Below are 26,970 nucleotides of genomic sequence, written 5' to 3' on the forward strand. Positions count from 1 at the left end.
AGACATGGGTGAGGAAAAAAGCAGAGGGGGAGTTGCATTGTTTATTAAGGAGGATGGCACGGCTAGGTTCAGAGGTTAAGTTCAGAGGTAACATTACGGACAGTTCGTCTAGTGAAGCTATGTAGGTGGAGCTGAGGAACAAGAAAGGGATGATCAGGAAAGAGGTGTACTACAAATGCCCAAATAGTCAACGGGAATTAGAAGAGCAAATGTGCCAGGAGATTGCAGACAGCTGCAGGTCAAATAAGGTTGTTGTAGTAGGGGATTTTAACTTTCCTAATATAGACTGGGAAAATCATAGCATGAAGGGTTCAGATGAGGTTTAAGAAAGCTATGGACCGGGATGGAGAGGGACCATGTGTTAGACAATAGACAATAGACAATAGGTGCAGGAGTAGGCCATTCAGCCCTTCGAGCCAGCACCGCCATTCAATGTGATCATGGCTGATCACTCCCAATCAGTACCCCGTTCCTGCCTTCTCCCCATACCCCCTCACTCCGCTATCCTTAAAAGCTCTATCCAGCTCTCTCTTGAAAGCATCCAACGAACTGGCCTCCACTGCCCTCTGAGGCAGAGAATACCATACCTTCACCACTCTCTGACTGAAAAAGTTCTTCCTCATCTCCGTTCTAAGTGGGCTACCCCTTATTCTTAAACTGTGGCCCCTTGTTCTGGACTCCCCCAACATTGGGAACATGTTTCCTGCCTCTAATGTGTCCAATCCCCTAATTATCTTATACGTTTCAATAAGATCCCCCCTCATCCATCTAAATTCCAGTGTATACAAGTCTAATTGCTCCAGCCTTTCAACATACGACAGTCCCGCCATTCCGGGAATTAACCTAGTGAACCTACGCTGCACGCCCTCAATAGCAAGAGTATCCTTCCTCAAATTTGGAGACCAAAACTGCACACAGTACTCCAGGTGCAGTCTCACCAGGGCCCGGTACAACTGTAGAAGGACCTCTTTGCTCCTATACTCAACTCCTCTTGTTATGAAGGCCAACATTCCATTGGTTTTCTTCACTGCCTGCTGTACCTGCATGCTGCCTTTCAGTGACTGATGCACTAGGACACCCAGATCTCGTTGAACATCCCCTCTTCCTAACTTGCTCAACTGGGGTAAGGCCAACTTTGAGGGTATGAGAGAACCTTCAAGTTGACTGGAGCAGGTTATTTGATGGGGAAAGGAACATCGGCCAAGTGGGATGTTTTTAAAAGTGTACTAAAGAGAGCTCAGGATGTGTACGTCCCCGTTAGAGTGAAAGGCATAGCAGGCAAAGAAGGCAGCTTGGCTGATGAGGGAAATTGAGATGTTAGTCAAAAACAAGAAGGATACATGGGACAGGTATAGGCAGCTGGGATCAAGTGCACCCCTGGAGGAGTTTTGGGAACTAAGGAGCAACTAAAAAAAGGAGAACAGAAAGGCTAAAAAGAGGCCAGGAGATAGCTCTGGCGGGTAGCCTCAAGAACAATTCCAAAAGATTTTATAAATAATTAAGGGAGAAAGGGTAACTAGAGAGAGAGTGGGACATCTCAGGAATAAAAACTGTCACCTCTGTGTGGAGCCACAGGAGATGGGCAAGGTCCTCAAATGAGTATTTCTCCTTTGTATTTACCGAGGAGAAAGACAGTAGGGCAGAGGAAATTGGAGCATTCACTGGAAGTGTCATGAGAGTCATTGTTACCGTCAAGGAAGTACTGAAGGTACTGTCGTGTATGAAGGTAGACAAATCTCCGGGGCCTGATCAGATATATCCGACGACATTCCGGGAAACTAGAGAGGAAATTGCGGGAGCCCTGGTTGAAATTTATGAGTCATCCTTAAATACAGGAGAGGTGCCAGATTGGAGGGTGGCAAATGCTGTGCCTCTTTTCAAGAAAGGCTGCAGGGAAAATGCTGGGAACTATAGGCCGGTGAGCTTAACATCTGTAGTTGGTAAGTTACTGGAGAGTATTCTGAGGGATAGAATATACAGGCATTTGGATGGGCAAGGGCTAATTAGGGATAGTCAGCATGGTTTTGTACGTGGGAGGTCATGTCTCAGAATTCTGATTGATTTTTTTGAAGACGTGAGCAAAAATGTTGATGAGGGCAGAGCTGTAGAAGTTGTGCTAATGGACTTCAGTACGGTGTTCGACAAGGTTCCACATGGTAGGCTGCTCTGGAAGATTAGATCTCATGGGATCCAAGGAGAGATAGCTGAAAGGATAGCTAATTGGCTCCATGGAAGGAGGCAGAGGGTGATGGTGGAAGGTGGCTTCTCAGAATGGAGGCCTGTGACTAGTGGTGTGCCTCAGGGTTTGGTGCTGGGCCCATTACTGTTTCCCATCTACATCAATGGATGAGAACATACAGGGCAAGATTATCAAATTTGCTGATGACACCAAAGTTAGTGGTTTTGCAGATAGTGAAGATGGTTGTGAACAATTGCAGCAGGATCTGGATCGATTGGCAAGGTGGGCGGAGGAATGGTTGATGGAATTTAATGCAGAGAAGTGTGAGGTGTTGTATTTTGGGACGTCGAACAAGGGTAGAACCTACACAGTAAAATGGTAGGCCTCTGTGTAGTGTTGCAGAGCAGAGGGATCTAGGAGTACAAGTGCATGGTTCCTTGAAGGTCACGTCGCAGGTAGATAAGGTAATCAAAAAGGCTTTTGGCACTTTGGCCTTCATCAGTCAGAGTATTGAGTATAGAAGTTGGAAGGTCATGTTACAGTTTTATAAGACGTTGGTGAGACCGCATTTAGAATATTGTGTTCAGTTCTGGTCACCATGTTATAGGAAAGATATTGTCAAGCTTGAAAGGGTTTAGAAAAGATTTACAAGGATGTTGCCACGACTAGAGGGTGTGAGCTATAGGGAGAGGTTGACTAGGCTGGGTCTCTATTTCATGGAGCGTAGGAGGATGAGGGGAGATCTTATAGAGGTGTATAAAATCATGAGAGGAATAGATCGGGTAGATGCACAGAGTCCTTTACCCAGAGTAGGGGATTCAAGGACCAGAGGACATAGGTTCAAGGTGAAGGGGAAAAGATTTAATCGGAATCCGAGTGGTAACTTTTTCACACAGAGGGTAGTGGGTGTATGGAACAAGCTGCCAGAGGAGGTAGTTGAGGCTGGGACTATCCCATCGTTTAAGAAACAGTTGGACAAGTACATGGATAGGGCAGGTTTGGAGTATTATGGACCAAGCAAGTGGGACTAGGGTAGCTGGGCCACTGTTGGCCGGTATGGGCGAGTTTGGCCGAAGAGCCTGTTTCCACACTGTACCACTCTATGACTCTATAACTATAAATCTACGACTCAATATTCAAGTCTACACATAACTTTTGGGTTTCTGTTAGATTATGTGGAAATCCTCACTTGGATTCCAACCTGTAATTCCTGAGTATCTGTTTATTTACAAACCCCCAAATCCCTGGATTAGATCCCACCCTATTCCCAGATACCTGCATCTGTTTTCATATAGCTGTTCAACTTGATTGCAATCCAGCTGCTATCGCTGTGTAGGGTATGTGATGTTCTCTTTCTTGTATTTTCAGTTTTTATTTCACTCTTGTCCTGACACAAAATGTTAATTTGTTTATTTTCAGTCTTTACAGCCTGATTTGGACAAGGTTTGGCCCGAACTGTCTGGCAAAGACACTCTTTGGTAATGGTTTGTACCTAAGGTGGATAAATCCCCAGGGGTTGACCAAATGTATACTTGCACCTTGTGAAAAGCTAGGGTAGAAATTGTGGAGCCCTTGCACAGATATTACCATCATCTTTAGGCACAGGTGAAGTTCCAGTAGACTGGAGGGTGGCTAATGTACAGTTATTTAAGGGCACCAAGGACAAGCCAGGGCACCACTGGTGAGTGAGCCTGCATCAGTAGTGGGTACGTAACTGCAGGTGATTCTGAGGGACATCATTTACCAGCAGTTGATAGATAAAGACTGATCAGGGATAATCATAGGGAATCATATCTCACAAAGCAGACAGTTTTTTAAAGAGGTGACCAAGAGGATTGATTGAGGTTAAAGATCGTTGTCTATGTGGACATTAGCTGGGCCATGACAAGGTCATAAGTGATTGGAGCAGAATTAGGCCATTCGGTCATTCCACAATAGTGACCCAGCATCGATCCCTGTGGCACACCACTGGTTTCTGATCTCCAATCTGAATAACAACTCTTTACTATACCCTCTGGCTCTTGCCATCAAACCAATTTTCTCACCAATTGGCTAGTTTGCCGTGGATCCCATGTGATCTAACCTTCCAGCCGAGCTTACAATGCGATACCTTGTCAAAGGCCTTGCTGAATTTAGCAGGCCACACTGCCCTCATCAATCCTCTTCTAACTTCTAAATGTTGTGAGAGTCACTGCTTCCACTGCCTCGAGCAGTGTGTTTCAGATTCCAACTACCCTCTCTTGAAAAAGTTATTTTCAGATCTCTAAATCTTTTCCCACTTCTCCTAAAAGTGAGCCATCTAGTTTCCTACTATCTGCTCTGTCTCTTACTCTCATACCTTTGTGCATGTCCACCGGGTCCCCTTCAGCCTCCTCAACTCCCGGGAAAGCTAACGCTGTCTATCCAGTCGTTCCTCATAATTCAGGTGCCTAATCCTAGATCAGAATTATACAGTACTCCAGGTGTGGCCTGACCAATAGATAAAGTTGTAACACTGTTCTTATTTAGTGCCTGACAAATGAAGGGAAATATTGTGCACACCTGTGCTGGCAACCTTGTGTACTGCACACCTGCAATCCTTGGGTTTGAACACCAAAGTTTGTCTGTTCAATGGTTTAGGTGGCACAGTGGTACAACTAGTAAAGCTACCACCACACGGCTCCAGTAACCCCTGGTTCAATCCTGATATCTGCCTCTGCCTGTGTTTGTACATTCTCCCTGTTATTCTGTGGGCTTCCCAAGGGTGCTCTGGATTCTTCCCACATTCAAAAGATGTGTGAGGGCTTCGTTAATTGGCTGCTATAAATTAAGGGGGAGAATCTATGGGGCAATTGATCATAAAATGGGTGCTTGGTGGTCAGTGCAGACTCAGTAAGCCAAATAACTGACTGCTGTGCTGTACCTTCATATGAGTCAAATCTCCAACCCACTGGATCCCCTCCCACGGACACCCTCCCCACCATTCTGCCCCATCACCCATTCTGCCCCATCACCCACTCTCCCCACCACTCTCCCCCATCACCCACTCTCCCCCATCACCCACTCTCCCCATCCCCACCCCTCCTATGGACACTCTGCCCCATCACCCACTCTCCCCACCCCCTTCCCACCCTTCAACGGACACTCACACCACCCACTCTCTACACCCCTCCCACGGACACTCTCCCCCATCACCCACTCTCCCCATCCATGGACACTGTGCCTCATCACCTACTCTCCCCAACCCCACCCCTCCTGTGGACATTCTCCCCCATCACCCCTCCCCTCCCATTGACACTCTCCCCCAACACTCACTCTCTCCACCCCCTCCCCACCCACGGACACTCTCCCTCATCACCCACCCTCCCTGCCCCCACCCCTCCTATGGACATTCTCCCCCATCATCGCTCCCCTCCCATGGACATTCTCCTTCATCACCCACTCTCCCCACCCCCACCCCCACCATGGACATCACCCACTCTCCCCACCCCCACCCCTACCCCTACCCCTCCCCTTCCAACTGGACAAATAATGTTTTGGTTCCTGGTCTTCAGACTGGAGAAAGGTCCTGATCTGAAAAGTCATCAGTCCATTTTCTCCCTGCAGATACTGTCTGGTCTGCTAAGTTCCTCCACCAACTTGTTTTTAACTTCCTCTAAACATTTCTATCCATATGCCTGTCCAAATGTCTTTTAAATCCATCTCTACATGACCTCTGTCAGCTTATTCCGTAAATGTAGCACCGTCTGTGTGGAAAAGATTGCCCCTTAGGTCCCCTTTAAATCTTTCCCCTTTCACCTTAAACCTATGCCCTCATGTTTTAGACACCCCAACCCTGGGAAAGCAGTCACTTTATTGCCTTCTTCGCTCCAGTGAAAACAGCCTCAGCCTGTCCAGTCCCTCCATATCATTCAATCCCTCCTGTCCCTGTTACATCCTCATGAATCTCTTCTGTACCCTTTCCAACTTAATGACGGGGTTCCCATAGTTGAAATTATTCCTATATATTTAGTTGGAATAATTCCTGTAGTTGGGTGACTGGAACTTTGCACAATAGTCCAAGTGTGGTCTCACCACCAATATCATTCAAAGACAGTTTCTGTTTCTCCTTCAATCCATCTTTCAGCTCTGCACTCTTGAAAACTCTTCATATTGAAACATTGCTGTTCCTAATCTCTTTCCACAGGTCCCATGAATGGGAGGCACACGGTAAGCCTGCTACTCAGACATTAACAGTGCGTGAGTACTTTGAGAAAGGTCTGAACTACTACAGGTGAGGACCTGATGTGTGTATCTCACTGACATACAGCCCCACCACCACCATCCACGGGAGGAGAGAGAGACAAAATGAGGAAGGGTGGCAGAGAGACAAATATATGGAAGAAGATAGACAGAGGCAGGGAGATGGAGAGAGAGAGAGATGGAAGGAGGGAGAGGAGGAGGACGGACAGAGAGAGAGTCTGAGGGAGAAGTGATGGAGAGAGTAAGAGTGACAGAGGGGGGGACAATGAGAAGGAGAGGGGATTGAGGACAGAGCACAAAGAGATGGGATGGAAAAGATGGAGAGTTCAAGGAGAGAGCAACAGTGTGTGAGTGGCAGAGAGAGAGTGGGAGATAAAGGATGCAGCGAGGGAGAGAGAGAAGGGGGAGATGCACAGATGCCTGACAAAACAAACAGATGTGGGAAACAGGCAGACACAGGAAGATAGATAGATAGTTACAGATAGATGTGTGAAAAGAGGGGAGGAGGACAGATGTGAAGAGATGGAGAGCTATACAGGCAGGGAGAAAGAGATGGATGGGTAGAGGGAGAGGCAGAATATAGATCAAAGAGACAGAGTGCTATGCAGCATGGAAACAGGGCCTTCAGCACCTCTTCCATGCTAACCAAAGTGTTCACCTCGAGCCACACCCATTAGGTTGCGTTTGGCCCATACTCCTCTAAACCTTTCCAATCCATGTACCTGTCCGTATAACTTTGAAATATTGTTATTGTACTCGCTCCTCCTACCTCTTCTGGCAGCTCATTTCATACTCCCACCACCCTCAGATCCCTTTTAAATCTTTCCCCTCTCATCGAAAATCTAGTTTTACACTCTCCCGCCCTTGGGAAAAGACTGTGATCATCCACATGATCGAAGTTCCCTGTGTTACACCCTGCATTGTTCCAGGCCTATCAGTACAATGCAGCACAGGAACAGGCCCTTTGGCCCACAATGTCAGTGCTGTTCATGATGCCAAGATAAACTAATCTCCTCCACCTGCACATGATCCACATCCCTCCATTCCCTGCATATCCATGTACTTATTTAAAGGCCTCAAATGTCACTATTGTATCTGCCTCCACCACCACCCTCAGCAGTGTGTTCCAGGCACCCACCACTCTCCTTTAAACTTTGCCACTCTCACTTTAAAGCTTTGCCCTCTGCTCGAGTCTGGTCCTTATAAATTAAACCCTCCGTAGCATTATCTGCAGAGGAATCTTGAGGAGCAAGTCTATAGTTTACTGAAAGTGGAAGCACAACATGGATAGGGAGGTAAAGAAGGCAGACAGCTTGCTTACCTTCATTAGTCAGATGTGGGTTTTACAATCAGGTGATCATGTTGCAGCTTTATAAACTATGGTCAGGGCACATTTGGAGTATTGTGTGCAGTATTGTGTGGGGGGGGGAAGAGGGGGGAATAAAAGAGAAATGAGGGATCTGGAGATGGGAGATGAGCACACTGAGGAAGGAAAATGGTGGGGTGTGAAGGGGCAGATGGGAGATAGTGAAATAAATGGGCTGCACCGGGTGTAGGAAGGGGGAACGGAAACGAGAGAGGGCATGGGGGTATTACTTGATATTGGTGAATTCAATGTTCATACCATTGGGTTGTGAACCTGTGTAGATGGACAGAGAGCTGTACAATGCAACAGGAACACAGATCAGTTTTTGTTCACAAATCGTTGCTACTCTCCAATGTGATTGTGTGCCAGAGAGGGAGAGTGTGTGGAGAGGTGGGAATACTGAGAGGGAGCACATGGGTTAATGGGGATTAAGCAGAGAGGGTGAGGAATGTGGGGACGGTATGTTGGTGAGGGGGAGGAAGGGATACAATAATTTGTATTTACTTATGAGCGATGAATGTTGATGTGCAGCGGAAACAAAACTTCTTTGTTTTTGTTGCAGACGTGTGGAAAGTTGTGCAAAAGTAATACCAAAGGTATGTAATGCTCAATTAATGGTTCTTTGTTGCAAGGTGTTTGTGTTGTGAGACAGGGACCTAATGTTACCAATGTACAGGAGTCCTCGGCGCCATCTCTTCCGTATTCCCCCCCCCCGTGTCATATCTCCCCCCCCCCCGTGTCATATCTCCCCCCCCCCCCCCCCCCCGTGTCATATCTCCTCCCCCCCATGTCGTGTGTCCCACCCCCACCCACGCATAAAATGTTACAAAAACTCATTGGAGTCTCTTGCATCTTATCTGCCAGAGGTCTGCCAGGCCTTCTTTTTTGCCCTTTAGTTTTCCTTTACGAACATCATTTACAAGGATGTTATCATATCATATATCATATCATATATATACAGCCGGAAACAGGCCTTTTCGGCCTCCAAGTCCGTGCCGCCCAGCGATCCCCGTACATTAACACTATCCTACACCCACTAGGGACAATTTTTACATTTACCCAGCCAATTAACCTACATACCTGTACGTCTTTGGAGTGTGGGAGGAAACCGAAGATCTCGGAGAAAACCCACGCAGGTCACGGGGAGAACGTACAAACTCCTTACAGTACAGCACCCGTAGTCAGGATCGAACCTGAGTCTCCGGCGCTGCATTCGCTGTAAAGCAGCAACTCTACCGCTGCGCTACCGTGCCGTGCCAAGACTTGAGGGCCTGAGCTACAGGGAGTGATTGGGCAGTCTAGGACTTTATTCCCTGGAATGCAGGAGGATGAGGAATGAACTTACAGAGGAGTGAGTATAAGATCATGAGTGGAATAGATAAGGTCTTTTACCCAGAGTAGGGAAATTAAGAATCAGAAGCCATAGGATTAGGGTGATAGGGGAAAGATTTAATAGGAACCTAAGGGGCAACTTTTTCACACAGAGGGTGGTGGGAAAATGGAATGTTGGGTATATGGATGGGTACATGGATAATGAAGGAGGGATATGGGCCAAGTGCAAGTAGGTGGGACTAGTATAACAATCAAACAATCTCCTAGATGTTCTAGTGGCCAGAGATCCTAGGGTGACGGAGGAACTGAAGGAACATTAGGTAGAAAATGGTGTTGGGTAGACTGATGGGACTGAAAGCTGATAAATCCCCTGAGCCTGATGGTCTGCATCCCAGGATACTTAAGGAGGTGGCTCTTGAAATTGTGGACGCATTGGTGATCCTTTTCCAATGTTCTATAGATTCAGGATAAGTTCCTGTGGATTGGAGGGTAGCTAATGTTATCCCACTTTTAAGAAAGGAGGGAGAGAGAAAACAGGAAATTATAGACCAGTTAGTCTGACATCAGTGGTGGGGAAGATGCTGGAGTCAATTATAAAAGATGAAATTGCGGAGCATTTGGATAGCAGTAACAGGATCGTTCCGAGTCAGCATGGATTTACGAAGGGGAAATCATGCTTGACTAATCTTCTGGAATTTTTTGAGGATGTAACTAGGAAAATTGACAGGGGAGAACCGGTGGATGTGGTGACTTTCAGAAAGCGTTCGACAAGGTCCCACATAGGAGATTAGTGGGCAAAATTAGAGCACATGGTTTTGGGGGTAGGGTACTGACATGGATGGAAAATTGGTTGGCAGACAGAAAGCAAGGAGTGGGGATAAATGGGTCCCTTTCAGAATAGCAGGCAGTGACTAGTGGGGTACCGCAAGGCTCGGTGCTGGGACCGCAGCTATTTAATATATACATTAATGACTTGGATGAAGGGATTAAAAGTACCATTAGCAAATTTGCAGATGGTACAAAGCTGGGTGGTAGTGTGAACTGTGAGGAAGATGTTATGAGGTTGCAGGGTGACTTGGACAGGTTGTGTGAGTGGGCGGATGCATGGCAGATGCAGTTTAATGTGGATAAGTGTGAGGTTATCCACTTTGGTGGCAAGAATAGGAAGGCAGATTATTATCCGAATGGTGTCAAGTTAGGAAAAGGGGACGTACAACAAGATCTGGGTGTCCTAGTGCATCATTCACTGAAAGGAAGCATGCAGGTACAGCAGGCAGTGAAGAAAGCCAATGGAATGTTGGCCTTCATAACAAGAGGAGTTGAGTATAGGAGCAAAGAGGTCCTTCTGCAGTTGTACAGGGCCCAAGTGAGACCGCACCTGGAGTACTGTGTGCAGTTTTGGTCTCCAAATTTGAGGAAGGATATTCTTGCTATTGAGGGCATGCAGCGTAGGTTTGCTAGGTTAATTCCCGGAATGGTGGGACTATCATATGTTGAAAGACTGGAGTGGCTAGGCTTGTATACACCGGAATTCAGAAGGATGAGTGGGGATCTTATCGAAACATATAAGATTATTAAGGGGTTGGACACCTTAGAGGCAGGAAACATGTTCCCAATGTTGGGGTAGTCCAGAACCAGAGGCCAGTTTAAGAATAAGGGGTAGGCCATTTAGAACGGAGATGAGGAAAAACTTTTTCAGTCAGAGAGTTGTAAATCTGTGGATTTCTCTGCCTCAGAAGGCAGTGGAAGCCAATTCTCTGAATGCATTCAAGAGAGAGCTAGATAGAGCTCTTAAGGATAGCGGAGTCTGGGGGTATGGGGAGAAGGCAGGAACGGGGTACCGATTGAGAATGATCAGCCATGATCACATTGAATGGCAGTGCTGGCTCGAAGGGCCGAATGGCCTACTCCTGCACCTATTATCTACTGTCTAATATAGATGGGGCATATTGGTCAGCATCGGCAGGTTGTGCCTATGGGCCTGTTTCTGTGCTGTGTGATTCCATTACTATAAATATGCCCTCCAGTCCGCTACATTCTCCAGGGATACGCTTTGTCCCAGCCACCTGGACCTGATCCAAGCCTCCTTTTTCCTGACCTTTTCAGGATGTTTCTGCAACTTCAATTACCTTTTGTGCTTTCCTTTGCTGATACTGTAGTGGGATGTTGAACCTGAAATGTTACATCTGTTTCTTTCCCCTATAAACGTTACCTGACTTGCTGAGGTTATTTATTGTTTTCTATTTTATTTAGATTTCCAGCCAATCCGTCATCCAGTAATACGTGCTGATGTAATGTGCTCGGAGCACTTCCCTCTCTGCGTTTCATTAGTTTGTCATCGTCTTTTCTGTCTGAAGGATCATAGCTGGTCAGTCCACTCCTGGTAACCTTCACTTTCCTTTGTTCACAGAAAGCCGAAGCATGCTTCAGAAAGCTATCAATTGTGAAAGATTGCGTAAGTATCAGGTCCTGATGAAAAAAGCTCACAACCAGCCCATAATCCATGTTCCCCTTGATATCCAGAAATCTAGTAATCTCTGTTGTGAATGCCCTCAGTGGCTGAGCTCCCACACCCCTGTGTGATGAAATCTACAGAATCGCCACCTATGAGGATGGGGATTTTTTTCTTATCTCAGTGCTCAACAGCCTGTCCCAACTTGCAATCCCAACAACCCCCTACTTCTACACTTCTCAACTAGAGGAACCAACATTACAATAAATCCCCTCCCAAAGCCTATAATGGATATGCAAATCATCACGAGGTTATTACTCATTATTTTCCACTCGAGAGGACAGGCCCATTCTGCTTAATCTCTCCTCAGGACAAAATCACTCTGGTCCAAATGTACCACAACAAGTTCACCCTGAGCTGCAACCCCTTAAAATTACAACAGATTTAGACAATAGACAATAGGTGCAGGAGTAGGCCATTCGGCCCTTTGAGCCAGCACTGCCATTCAATGTGATCATGGCTGATCATTCACAATCAGTACCCCGTTCCTGCCTTCTCCTCATACCCCCTGACTCCGCTATCTTGAAAGCAGCCAGAGAATTGTCCTCCACTGCCTTCCGAGGCAGAGAATTCCACAAATTTACAACTCTCTGAATGAAAAAGTATTTCCTCATATCCGTTCTAAATGGCTTACCCCTTGTTCTTAAACTGTGGCCCCTGGTTCTGGACTCCCCCAACATTGGGAACATGTTTTCTGCCTCTAATGTGTCTAATCCTTTAATAATATATGTTTCAATAAGACCGCCTCTCATCCTAAATTCCAGCGTATACAGGCCTAGTCGCTCCAGTCTTTCAACATACGATAGTCCCACCGTATCGGAATTTACCTAGTGAATCTTTGCTGCACGCCCTCAATAGCAAGAATGTCCTTCCTCAAATTTGGAGACCAAAATTCCACACAGTACTCCAGGTGTGGTCTCACTAGGGCCCTGTACAACTGCAGAAGGACCTCTTTGCTCCTATACTCAACTACTCTTGTCATAAAGGCCAACATGCCATTAGCTTTCTTCACTGCCTGCTGTACCTGCATGCTAACTTTAAGTGACTGATGACCAAGGACACCCAGATCTCTTTGTACTTCCCCATTTCCTAACTTGACACCATTCAGACAATAATCTGCCTTCCTGTTCTTTCCACCAAAGTGGATAACCTCACATTTATCCACCTTAAACTGCATCTGCCATGCATCCGCCCACTCACACAACCTGTCCAAATCACCCTGCATCCTCATAGCATCTTCCTCACAGTTCACACTGCCACCCAGCTTTGTATCATCTGCAAATTTGCTAATGGTACTTTTAATCCCTTCATCCAAGTCATTAATGTACTTCGCAAGAATGGCGTTGGAGAGAGAACTGAGGGCGACAGGACAGTCATACCGTGCGGAAACAGGCCCTTCGGCCCAACTTGCCCACACCAACCAACATGTCCCATCTACACTGGCCCCACCTGCCTATGTTTGGCCCATATCTCTCTAAACCTGTCCTATCCATGCACCTGTCCAAATGTTTCTTAAACATTGTGATACTACCTGCCTCTACTACCTCCGGCAGCTCATTCCATACATCCACAACCTGTGTGAAAGTTACCCCTAGGTTCCTATTAAATTTCCCCCCCCTCACCTTAAAACTATGTCCTCTGGTTCTTGATTCCCCTACACTGGGCAAGAGGCTCAGTATGTCTACCCAATCTATTCCTCTCATGATTTTGTACACCTCTATAAGATCACCCCTCATCCTCCTGCGCTCCAATGAATAGAGTCCTAGCTTGCTCAACCTCCATATAATTACGACTCATAAATCTCAGGCCCTTGAATCCTGGCAAGATTCTTGTAAATCTTCTCTGCACCCTTTCCAGCTTGACACCATCTTGCCTAATACCTAATCAATGTCTGATATAAATGCAACAGGACTTCCCAACTTCTATACTTAATACTCTGACAGATGAAGGCCAGTGTGCCAAAAACCTTTTTGACCACTTATCTACTTGTGTTGCCACTTTCAACAAATTATGTACCTGCACTCCTAGATCTTCCTTCTCTACAACTCTCCCCAGAGACTTACCGTTGACTGTGTAGATCCTGCCCATTTTAGTCTTCCCAAAATGCAACACCTCACATTTCTCTGTATTGAATTCCATCAACCATTCCTCAACCCTCCTGGCCAACCGATCAAGATCCTGCTGCAATTATTGACAACTGTGGCGCGTCGAGAAAGGCCCGAAATAAAGGCAAGGAGCCGGGTATTTCGGGAGGTTTGATTTTATTACGTTTGCTAGACCGGTCAAGTCTGCCAGAGTGAAATCGCGCCCAAAACCTCGTCCTTTATAACCGTAGCAAAGGGCCGCCCCCCTGAACCGGTCCATTCCCGTGCCGAGGGGTCGGTAGTGGTATGGCCAGACCCTTGGGAGCCGCCACAGGACCCCCCCCCCCCTAGAACCGGAGGCACGAAACGCACTGGTGGTCGCACTACCCGACCGGACCGCGTACGAAAATCGGCCAACAGAGGGGCCGGCGGAGGCACAGTTGGAGGGACGGGTGGTGGGACCCGCAAAGAGGGGCAACCTCGTGACCGAGGCTGGGCAACCCGTTGGTCGATGTCCAAGTGGGCCGGCTTCAAGCGGTCAATTGACATGGCCTCCGGCCGGCCCCCCATGTCCAAGACAAAGGTTGTCTGTCCGTGCTCCAGCACCCGGTACGGGCCCTCACAAGGCCTCTGGAGCGGCGTCCGGTGGGCGTCACGGCGCAGGAACACATGGGTGCAGTCCCGGAGGGCCGATGGCATGAAAAGGCGGAATGTACCATGTCGGGACGTCGGCACAGGTGCGAGCTTGCCAACTCGCTCTCGAAGGCGCTGTAGTTAAGCTCCATCTTAACTATCTACAATACCACCCACTTTTGTGTTATCTGCAAACTTGCTAATCATGTACATTCTCATCCAAATCAATGATATAGATGACAAACAGCAATGGGCCCACCACCAAACCCTGAGGCACACCACCAGTCACAGGCCTCGAGTCCGAAAAGAAACCTTCCACCATCAGCCTCAGCTTCCTTCCATGAAGCCAATTTTCTATCCATCCAGCTATCTCTCCTTAGATCACATGTGATCTAACCTTCCAGATGTTCCAGGTGTTCCGGATGTGGCCTTTATTATATCGGTGACACAAAGCATAGATTCAGCGACTGTTTTGCCGGACACTTGAGCTCGACCCACCAAAGATGACTGGATTTCCCAGTTATTAACCACATTAACCCCCCTTCCCATTCCAACACTGACTTTTCTGTCCTGTGCTTCCTCCATTGCCAGAGTGAGGCCAGACACAAACTAGAGGAACAGTGCCTCAAATTCCACGGGTCACTTACAACCTAATAATATGGACATTTAATTCTCCAATTTGGGTAACTTACCAAACTCCCCCACCTTCTTCCCCCCTTCCTTCCCCCCAGTCCATCTCTCTTCCCTGTGCTACACCTGGACTCATAACCATTTCTCTCTCACCCATTTCCTTCCAACTACATTCCTTCCTCTAGCTTCACAATTTTCAACTCACCCTCTGGACTTTGTTCAACCATTCGCTGATCAAAAAACATTCGTCTGAATCCACCCGTGACTCATAGGCTTTGTCCTGCCCCTCCTCTCATCCAACTTCCTTCCCACCCCCCCCCCCCCCACCCCCAAAATCAGTCCAAAGAAGTGTCCCAACCTGAAACCTTAATGTCTTTCGAAGTTGCAACAGGCAGGAATGAAAAAGAGGACCCAGTTGATATGTATTTGGACTCAGAGGCCTTTAATAAAGTGGAGTATAGGAGGTTATTAAACAAAATTTACATGCTCGGCCATGAGGAAAATATACGAGCCAGGACTTGGTCAACTGAGAGAAGATGGAGTAGGATAAAATGGGTCATTTTTTGGGCTGGGTGGCTGTGACCAGGAATGATGCTGGATTAATGCTGGGCCCAGCTGCTCACAATTGATATCCCTGAATTGTATTAGAAGATCAGGTTGGATATGTCCAAGCAAAACACAAACTGCTGGAGGAACTCAGCATCAGTGGAGGCAGAGGGATGGTGCCTGTTTGGGGTCAGGATCCTGCACCAGCTCACTGCATGATGTATCCAAGGTAGCTGACGATACCAAGCCAGGATTATGCAGAGACATCGGGCAGAACATGGCGGATGGAAAATAATGTGGAGAAAGTTGGAGAATTTTAAATGGTGGGAAATTGAAAGGTGTTGGTGTTGGGAGAGGTCCAAGTATGGGGTTCTTGCACGCCAACCACTGAAAGTTCACATGTAGGGTAGTGAGCTATTTGTTGTGTGTTGGGCTTTATTTTAAGAGGATTGCTCCAATTATATGGGGCACTGGTGAGACAGCACCTGGAATATGTACAGATCTGCTGTACCTGCCTGAGGAAAGATTACCCTCAATGGAAGGTGAGCCGCATTGCTTCAGCAGGTTGAATGGTGGGTTGGGATGGGGTCTGGCTGCTCCTCTGTAGAGAGAACGAACAAACTTGGTCTAAACTCTAGTTCCAAGAATGAGAGGTGATCTCATTGAAACACAAATTTTTACTGGATTTGATATGAATTTGATGTTTCCATTGCCTTCAGTCTGAAATACAACTATCCCCCACTCTCAGCTGCCGGTCCATGCTGCTACCCAATCTTTAACCCCCTCTGGCCCAGTTTCACACTGCCTTGAGGGTAGGACTTCATCAAGCCCCTGAAAGCCCTCTCAGAGATTGAATAGATGGAGGATGGCAGGAGAGAGGGAGAGCAGAAGATACGGGGGGGGGGGGGAAGGGGATTGACAACAGCAGAGAAGTTTCAGGCGAGGAATTCCAGTGATCTGGGATGTGCTGCCTGAATGGAGCTCAGTAGATTCACAGCAATGGGCAAAGGGAACTGGAGAAAGTCTGGACTGTGGGGAGGAATGGGGAGTGAGACTCAGCAAGGAGCTCCACCATCAAGCTGGAACAAGCCTGATGGGCCGAGTGGACTCCTGTCATTCACCGATTCTCAAATCCAATCTGGAATTCCAGAGGGGGAGGGATGTGGGACTTGTTCCCACCCTGTGCCTGGCTTTCCCTCTCCACGGTTCAATAGTTGATAATCTCTCCTTATTTCTGCTCCGGATGTCCTAACTTAGGTCCGTCCGCACCTGGTAACCTTATCTTTCCGCTCTCTGTTCACAGATAATAATCCGGAAAGAATCATCTGGAAAGCGAGTGAGTATCAAGTCCTGAGTATAAAAGCGAACACTCGATCCCGAGAAGGAGTCCACAACTAAGCGCTAGTGGGGAGAAGTGATGTTGGTGACAGGACAATGGGTGGAACAGGAAGTGAGTGAGAGAAGTGAAACAGAGAACTGGAAGGCAGAGTGAGGTGAGAGGGGTACAGGGGAGAGATAGTTTGGGGGGAGAGTGTGAGGGAGGCAGATAGGTAGACCGGGAGGAAGGAGAGGGAAATAGAGAAGAGAAGAAAGAGTGGCAAAGAGAAATGCAAGGGTTATGGCCACATCATGCAACACAGAACCCTCAGTCCATCGTGTCCATGCTGACCATCAGGTATCCAACTCCAACCACTTGGTCCGCACCCTACTCACTTGGTAATTCAGGAGCTCATGCAAATGTTTCTTCAACACTGAAAATTTCTGCCTCCCCATCCCCTCAAGGAGATCATTCCAGATTCCAATCACCCTCTGAATGGATAAAGGTCTTCCTCGGATCCTCCTTAGACCAACACCCTCTGTCCCTAGACACATGTACCATTGGGAAACATTTCCTACAATCTATCTCTTACAGCATGGATACAGCTGCTTCGGCCTAACCTGTCCACACCGACCAAAATGCCTCATATAAGCAAGTTCCATTTGCCTGTGTTTGGCCCATATCCCTCAACGCCTTTCGTATCCATGTGCCTGTTCAAGAGTCTTTTAAATGCTGTTATAGTTCCTGCAAGAATGATCTCCACTGGCACCTAATTCCATGACCCAACATCCTCTGAGTGAAAAAAGTGGTCTTCAGGTTCCTATTACATCTTGCCCCTTTCTCCTTAAATCTAGGACCTCTGACTTTTGATTGTCTATCCTGGATAAAAGACTCTATTCACTCTCCTCATGATTTTAAACACCCAAAACACATCACTCTCTCTAACTCAGGCCATCAAGCCATGAAAAATTCTGGTAAATTATTTCTAGATTATTTCCAGTTTAATGACATGCAGTGCATTCAGAAAGCATTCAGACCCCATCATCTTTTCCACATTTTGCTACGTTACAGCCTTATTTTAAAAGATGGTTGTGAAACGGTGAACGGTAGGGATCTGGGGAGTGTTGTAGAGCAGCTGGATCGAGGAGTATTTATAGTACTGTGTTCAGTTTTGGGCACCAGGTTACAGGAAAGATGTTCTCAAGCTGGAAAGAGTGCAGAGAAGATTTACGAGGATGTTGCCAGGACGCGAGGGCCTGAGCTATAGGCTATGACTATAGCTTGGAGCGCAGGACGATGAGGGGTGATCTTATAGAGGTGTAGAAACTCATGAGAGGAACAGTTTGGGTAGATGCACAGTCTCTTGCCCATAATAGGGGAATCGACAACCAGAGGACATAGGTTTAAGGTGAGGGGGAAAAGATTTAATAGGAATTTGACGGGTATTATATTCACAAAAAAGGGTGACAGGTGTATGGAACGAGCTGCCGGAGGAGGTAATTGAGGCAGGTACTATCGCAACGTTTAATAAACATTTAGACAGATTCATGGATAGGATATGTTTGGAGCGATATGGGCCAAAGCAGACAGATGGGACGAGTGCAGATGGGACATGTTGGTCGGTTTGGGCAAGTTGGGCCGAAGGGCCTGTTTCCACACTGTATGACTCTGTATGCATGGTATAGGAGAGATAGAGGGTAAAAGAGGTGAGTGAGTTGTTTTATTGATTAAGGAGAATGTCACGGCACTAGCCTGAGATTACATTACGGATGGTTTGCCCAGTGAGGCTATATGCGTGCAGCCAATTTATATATCCTGCCTATTCTGTCCTCCAACTTTATTTCATCACCACCCATATGGACTTCCAGCCTGTCACCTGCCTCAGTCCCGCATTGAATCCCGCCCATCTGCCTTTCAAGTTTAGTCCCGTCCACTGTGCCTTCCCTCCACAGATGCTGCCTAACCTGCTCACTTCCCCTAGCAGCATGGTTTTCCCATCTATTCTGGCAGGGACAGACCTGGAGTGACAGAGCCCCAGAGGATGAATGGGTGGATGGGGCAGTGGTCTTCAGTGAATGGGGGGGGGGGAGAGGTAGTAGGGTTTGGGTTGACAAGGACAAGGGCCTGCCAGTGGGTTGGGGTGATAGTTTCTGAGTTAATGGGGGGTTTCCACAGTGAGTGAGTGAGGGGTGACCCTTCACCGACTGTTGGTCACCCTCACTCCAGCTCCTTTCCCAGAAAGGTTTTCACCACTTTCTTTTGCCCGCAGATTATTACTGAAGCACGTTTGTATCTCAAGTAACCGTACAGAGCTCACAGCCAACCAACTGCACAGCACGCTACGATTCTGCAAATGCTCAGCGGGACAGGGGATGGAAAGGGATGGAAGAACAGAGACTGCCAGAGACACTCTGGTGGATGGATAAACAGGAAAAAGAGGCAGGTTGAAAGAGGGAAAGAGAGAAAGTTGGAGGTGTTCATGTGTTAGTCCTGTCGAGCTGCTAAATTCTCACTGCAGTTATCACCTGAAGGTAATATTCTTTATTGGAGACTCAGCTGTGACCTGTGCTCACATCACACATCGTCACTACATGGACATGCACCTTTCAATGTTCTCAAAATTATTATGGGGAGAGACCTAGAGGAAACATATGTACAAGCAGAGGAAGGACACCACACAAACAGGCAAAGAAGTGGTGTTATAGACAGATTGAAACTCCAGGGGTTCAGCAAATGCGAGCTATGCTTTGCTTTGTGGCTTTTAAGCAATAAAAAATCATTTCAAAACTTGTCTTGTATTGGTTATGTATGTCTGGACCTCTCCTGGTGCCATGGATGGAGACAGGAGGGGGTGCAGGTGAATGTGTGACCCACAACTGATGCAAGAGGAAGGACTTGGATTCCTGGGGCAGGGCAGCCAAACTGAATGGTCAGGCTCAAAGCTGGATTGGCAGGGTGAAGGGAAACCCACAATGATTCAGGACCGCTGGGTGCCTTCAGTAAATGAGTCTGCAAAGCAGATGAAACAGGCTGGAAGAAAGAAAACCAAGTAGAGGGTACAGTGGAGCAGCAGTAAGTGCTGCTGTCTGCCAGCTCTAATCCGTGTGCAGTTTATATGCTCTTCCTGTGTCCGTGGGTTCCCCTGGCACTCCTCCCACATCCCCTGCCCCACGGGGTGATCGGTCACTCTGGTAGCCCATCCTGGGCCACAGGTAAACTTTGTGGGCCAATACGATTGCACAGACTGGAAGGACTGAAAGGGCTTTCCTCATAAAGAAATCCAGAAATGTGTAAAGGTTTTGAAGGGGTTAATTGTTTGTAGTTCAGTGTGTGTGGTTGGGGTGAGGTGGGGTGGGGTGGGGGGGGGGGGGGGTGAAGGTAGTGGAGGACAATGCAGAGACCATGGGAGGTTTGCAGTGACCAGAAGACATGGCTTACATAGAGTGCATGTGGAGAGAATGTTTCCACTAGTTGGAGAGTCTGGGACCAGAGGGCACAGCCTCAGAATGAAAGGACATACCTTAAGAATGGAGATGAGGTGAAATATCTTTCGCCAGAGGGTGGTGAATCTGTGGAATTCATCGCCATAGACGGCTGTGCAGGCTGTCATTGGGTATTTTCAAAGCAGAGGTTGACTGGTTCTTGATTAGTAAGGGGGTCAAAGGTTACAGAGAGAAGGCTGAAGAATGGGTTGTGAGGGAAAGATAGATCGGTCATGAATAAATGGCAGAGTCGACTCGATGGGCCAAATGGCCGAACTCTGTTCTTAATTCCGGCTTCATGGACATTAGTGTCAGTGAAATCTGAGGGTTACCAAAGAGATAGATAGTAGTTCAGAACTGCTCTCTGGCTGTGATAGGATAGTTCACTTTCCAGATAACAGCTGTGAAGAAACTGTCCCTGAATCGGCAGGTGTGCGTTTTCACATTTAATACCTTTTGCCTGAGGAAAGAAGAGGTAGTGGCTAAGGTGTGATGTCCTTGATTATGCTGCTGGCCTTGCCGAGGCAGCATGAGATATAAATAGAGTCAATACAAGGGAGGTTGGTTTGTGTGATGGTCTGGGTTGCGTCCACAATTCGTGGTCTTGGATGGAGTTGTTCCCAAGCCAAGCAGAGATGCATCCTGATAAAGTTCCTCATGGCAGCCTGATCGAGACAATTGGTTTAGTTTAGTTCTGTTATTGCTGTCACGTGTACCGAGATGCAATGAAATATTTTATTTTGCATACTATCCAGCCACAGCTTGCCTGTACCAGGCCCATATCCCCTCAACCCTTGATAGAAACAAGGAACTGCATATCTTTTTTGCATTCATTGTTTCATTCAATCATTCATTCATTCTTCTGTATCTCTCCACATCGCTATCTATATCTCTCGTTTCCATTATCCCTAACCAGTCTGAAGAAGGGACTCGACCTGAAACGTCACCCATTCCTTCTCTCCAGAGATGCTGCCTGTCCCGCTGAGTTACTCCAACTTTTTGTGTCTATCAAGGAACTGCAGATGCTGAGTTACTCCAGCACTCTGTCTATCCCTTCAAACACCCCCTTCTATGTAGCTGTCAGTGGCTTTCAAATGTCATAATTGTAGCTGCTTCTACCATGGCATCTGACAGCTCCATATGTACACAGCCCTCTGTATGGGGAAGCAGTTGCCCCTTGTATCCCTTTTAAATCTTTTCCCTCTCTGCGTCAACGTATGCCCTTTAGTTTTAGACTCTCTTCTCTAATACCCAATAACTTAGCCTCCACAGCCAGCAAAGAATTCCACAGGTTCACCACCCTCTGACAAACAGCTTTCAAACACACATCACGGATTAACCCAATCACCCCCCGGATAACTCTCATGAGCCTCTTCTGGACCTTCTTCCCTCTCTCGGCTCCTTCAACCTAATCAAGATTCTTGATTAGTCCGGGCGTCAAAGGTTGTAGCAGCAACTTAGTCCTTCCCAATAAAGTCCTTAAGCTTACCACTTTTACGAAAGGAGTGGAGTGAACATTCTTGACGCAAACAACCACAGAGATCACATGACGTTTCAGTTTAATTAGTCGTTTATTGAAGTAGTTATACAAACAGATTAGTATATCTCTAGTCATTGACTTGGTAAGAATTGTATGCCACCACAGCTCCTCTCGTGTCTATCGCATAACATCGCGGTCTTCCCAATTGTAATTCTGGCCCCTCCCCTGGCTCCTCCCAGTCCATATATGCACATATGCCCATGTATGTAAGCCCCAAAAATAGGATACAAAAGAATATAATATGCTAAGACAGCTAGCAAATACACATGGCTCCGACAAAGGTTATGGGGAGAAGGCAGGAGAATGGGGTTGAGAGGAAAAGATAGATCAGCCAGGGTCTATGGCTGGAGAATGGCAGAGTAGACTCGATGGGCTGAATAGCCTCATTCTGCTCCTATGCATTATGAACATCATACTATAAACACGTACAATATATAGAATAGATGACCAGTGATAGTTTGATTCAGACTGGCTCACCCAGGGAAGACACAGCGCTGTGGCGAAAGGATGTTGTTCTGACTGGAGGCCCATAACCAGTGGAGTTCCACAGGGATTAGTGCTGGCACCTATTTTAACAGTATATATATTAATGATAGCGATGAAAATTAGTTGGCCAGTAAATGTGCAGATGATGCACAAATTGGTGCTCAGGGACAGTGAAAAAAAGACTCAAATGTATATATAACTTAGTTACAGATGTGAGCGGAGAAATGGCAGGCAGTGTTTACCCGGGCAAATATGCGGAATTGCATTTTGGGAGGTTGAATATAAGGGGAAAATTTAGTTTTTACAACATAAAGTGGGGAGTGCCTGGAATGTGCTGTTGGGAGTGATGGTAGAGGCAGATATGATAGTGGGATTTAAAAGGCTTTAGACAGGCTCATGGATATGCAGGGGATGGAGGGATATGGATTATGTGCATGCAGGGGGGATTGGTTTAATTTGGCATCAGGTTCGGCACAATATTCGATAAATGAGGGGATGAAGGGTGGAGACTCCATCAACGTGGGCAAAGCCATGATAGCGGCTCAGTGGCTGGCTGATCCCAACAGCAAGCACCCAAGGAAGAGCAGCAGACTGCATGCCAAGTGGATACCTCTGTATCAGAGGGTGGTCGAGCGGGGTTCGAGAGATTGCAGGGCTGTATCATTACCGTGGATGGTAAGGTGGAGGCTCTGATTCCATGGTGTGCCTGCCACTGAGGGAGAGCTGAGAACCACAGCAAGGCAGTAGCTGACTGATACGGAGTGGGGAATGGACTGGATTCTGTGATGTTGGTGGTGGGAGGGAGAGATGCTCTCAGTCATACAGCACAGTGGCAGTGCCTCCAGCCGTGCAGTGACCACCCACACACCCGTCTACACTGATCCCACATTCACCCACTTCACTCTCCCCACATTCACACCAACACCCCCCCAGCACACGCACACCCTGAGGGCAATTCAAAACAGCCAATAAACCCACCCACCATCACAACTCAAATTGCAGCAGGATCTTGATCAGTTGGCCATGTGGGCTGAGAAATACTTGATGGAATTTAACACTGAGAAATGTGAGGTGTTGCATTTTGGAAAGTCAAACATGGGCAAGACCTACACAGTGAATGTTAAGGCTCTGGGGAGTGTTGGAAAGCAGACAATCTAGGAGTGCAGATACATAGTTTGTTGAAAGTGACATCACAGGCAGATCGGGCGGTCAAAACGGCTTTTTGGCACATTGGCCTTCATCATTCAGAGTATTGAGTATAAAAGTTGGAAGGTCATGATTTAGTTGTATCAGACGTTGGTGAGGCAGCATTGAGAGGGTTGTGTCCAGTTCTGGGCACCATGACATAGGAAAGATGTCAAGATGGAAAGGGTGCACAGAAGATTTATGAGGATGTTGCCAGGACTCGAGGGCCTGAGCTACAGGGAGAAGTTGAGCAGGCTGGGACTCTATTCCTTGCAGCGCAGGAGGATGAGGGGTGATCGTATAGACGTGTACAAAATCATGAGAAGAAACGATAGGGTAGTCGCACAAAGTCTCTTGCCCAGAGTAGGGGAATCACAAACCAGAGAACATAAGTTTAAGGAGAGGGGAAAAGATTTAATAGGAAACTGAGCAGTAACGTTTTCACAGAGAGGGTGGTGGGTGTATGGAACGAGCTGCCGGAGTTGAGGCAGGTACTAGATTCAGGATTCAAGATTCAATTTATTGTCACATGTACAGTGAAATTTGAGTTACCATACAGCCATCTATCTATATACAAAAACTCTTGTTTGTTTGTTTATTTGTGACTGAACTTCAGCCAAAACTGTACTAGATAGCACAACATTTTTAGGCCCACCTATCAGACTGACTAGACCAAGCGGACCAGCTGGGCCCAAACTCCTCCCGCATTCGCGCAGCGCCCGATCCCCTCTTTCCCCCCCCCTCCTCTCCCCCCACCTCTCCTCTCCCCCCTCTCCTCTCCCCCACTCCTCTGCCCCCCTCTCCTCTGCCCCCTCCTCTGCCCCCCTCTCCTCTGCCCCCCTCCTCTCCCCCCTCTCCTCTCCCCCCTCTCCTCTCCCGCCCTCTCTCCTCTCCCCCTCTCTCTCCCACCCTCTCTCCTCTCCCCCTCTTCTCCCCCCTCTCCTCTCTCACCCTCTCTCCTCTCCCCCCTCTCTCTCCCACCCTCTCTCCTCTCCTCTCCTCCCTCTTCTCCCCCCTCTCCTCTCTCCCCCCTGCTCTCCCCCCTCCTCTCCTTGACCCCCTCTCCTCCCTCGCCCCCTCTCCTCCCTCGCCCCCTCTCCTCCCTCGCCCCCTCTCCTCCCTCACACCCCTCTCCTCCCTCCCTCGCCTTCCTCCCCCTCTCCTCCCTCCCCCCTCTCCTCCCTCCCCCTCTCCTCTCTCCCCCTCTCCTCTCTCCCCCCTCTCCCCTCTCCTTTCCTCCCTCCCCACTCCTCCCTAGGAGATAGATTTAAACTTTAAAATGTGAATAACTTAAAAAAATATAACACCTATTTCGATGAAACGTCTTCCAAAAAGACCACCGGATGATGGTAAGGTGGGCTTAAAATTGTCGTGCTAACGTGTACCGTTTTGGCTGTAGTCCCGGAACAAGCAAACAAGAGTTTTTGTATAAAGATTTTATTTGCTGCTGAGCTGTTAAAGATAACCCCCACTTAAAAGCTCCCCAAAACCCCCCTACATTAACTGAAATTGAGTTAAGGTTGTTTTAAAGAACCCCAGTCACACACTCCTTCCCCCCTCCACCAAATTTATCCCCCCTCCCCTCACCTGATCAATACCTATCTCTTTTTAATATCATGCCAAGAGGTAGGAAGACCTCCGAGGTCATGCAGACCTCCGAACCCCTCTGAATTTGGCAGAAAGCTTCCCCCTTCTTATTTCATTTCTGCCATTCCGACATTGGAAGCAGTGGAATCAATCCTTGTATTTCCAACTCATGAGAGATGCCCCGCTGTCATTCGACTCCAGGTACATCTACCACAAGAACAACGAGTCATCATCAGAGTCGATGCTGGTCGGCAAGTGAGAAATGAGGATATCACGAGAACAACTTTAGCTGAATTCATGGAATTGTGTTCTCGAGATCAATTTGCAAGAACACTGTACTACGCTGATGTATGCTTTATTAGCCAAGTATGTTTTGCAACATACGAGAAATTTCATTTGACATACAGTCATACCAATAAAAAGCAACAGAACACACAAAATACATTTTAACATGAACATCCACTACAGTGACTCCTCCACATTCCTCACTGGGATGGAAGGCAAGAAAAAAAGTTCAATCTCTCCCTTCTTTGCCCTCCAGCTGTCGGGGGCCTCTAACCTTCCATTGACGGAACGATCTTAACTCCCGGAGTCGGTGGCGGGCCTTCCTCTTTGGGGCGATCCAGCTCCTGCATCGGGGTGGGTGGGGGAGAGGGGGGGTTCTCAACTCCCCCACGCTGGGCGATCTGACCCCGGGTCGGGGCTTGTCGAACGACGTGCGACTTGCAGCCCCCGACCGGTCTGAACCCGAGACTGCGAACTCCTCGATGTTAACGTCCGCGGGCCGCTGCTGGAGGGTCGATCCAAGGCAAGGGATCGCACACTCAGATGGAAGTTGGAAAAGGACAGACAGTCTCTGGGCGATGCAGCCATCGTGCGGTGCCGCTGGTGGTTACGATACTAGTGTTGAAGATAATCTTGGAGGAGAGTGCATCCGCGATTAAGGTTAATATATATAACGGAGGTCGATCTAAACTCTGTGACAGTGACCCTGAGAAGAGGCTTGAGTCTGATTAGATGGGTGTTATTTGCTACAATAACCACAGGTTGCCAGGACTTAAAGGGAACGTTTTCGACGGCGCGGGTTGTATTGCATAGAGCGCAGGAGGATGACAGCTGGTGTACAAAATCAGGAGAGAAATAGATAAGTTAGATGGACAGAGTATTTTTTTGAGTAATGGTATCAAGGACAAGGGAGTAGTTGGTAATTGTGCAAAAAGACAAATGATTACGAACCGTACGGACAACGTTTGTACACAGAGGGTGGTCGGTATATTGGGCGGACTGTCAGAGTGGTTAGTTCAGGTCTGGACTATAACGACATTGGCAAAGAACATTTGGGCAGGTAGCGCTCCCTTAGTACTTCCCCTCCCACAGTGTGGCGCTCCCTTAGTACTGCCCCTCCCACAGTGTGGCGCTCCCTTAGTACTGCCCCTCCCACAGTGTGGCGCTCCCTTAGTACTGCCCCTCCCACAGTGTGGCGCTCCCTTAGTACTTCCCCTCCCACAGTGTGGCGCTCCCTTAGTACTGCCCCTTCCTCAGTGCGGCGCTCCCTTAGTACTGCCCCTCCCACAGTGCGGCGCTCCCTTAGTACTGCCCCTCCCACAGTGCAGCGCTCCCTTAGTACTTCCCCTCCCACAGTGCGGCGCTCCCTTAGTACTGCCCCTCCCACAGTGTGGCGCTCCCTTAGTACTTCCCCTCCCACAGTGTGGCGCTCCCTTAGTACTGCCCCTCCCACAGTGTGGCGCTCCCTTAGTACTGCCCCTCCCACAGTACGGCGCTCCCTTAGTACTTCCCCTCCCACAGTACGGCGCTCCCTTAGTACTGCCCCTCCCACAGTACGGCGCTCCCTTAGTACTGCCCCTCCCA

At 47.9% G+C, this 26,970-nt stretch overlaps 1 long non-coding RNA gene across 1 annotated transcript; it reads left to right on the forward strand.

Annotated features, from left to right (window-relative positions):
* The first annotated feature begins 3,596 nt into the window (after positions 1-3,596).
* On the forward strand, positions 3,597-19,514 carry LOC144590115 (uncharacterized). The gene is made up of 6 exons (XR_013546178.1): positions 3,597-3,657; positions 6,345-6,431; positions 8,329-8,362; positions 11,509-11,553; positions 16,807-16,839; positions 19,091-19,514. It is a non-coding gene; the product is annotated as an uncharacterized LOC144590115 (long non-coding RNA).
* The last annotated feature ends 7,456 nt before the right edge of the window (positions 19,515-26,970 follow it).

Source organism: Rhinoraja longicauda, unplaced genomic scaffold, assembly GCF_053455715.1.
Source record: "Rhinoraja longicauda isolate Sanriku21f unplaced genomic scaffold, sRhiLon1.1 Scf000140, whole genome shotgun sequence".
In the NCBI taxonomy this organism is placed as follows: domain Eukaryota; kingdom Metazoa; phylum Chordata; class Chondrichthyes; order Rajiformes; family Arhynchobatidae; genus Rhinoraja; species Rhinoraja longicauda.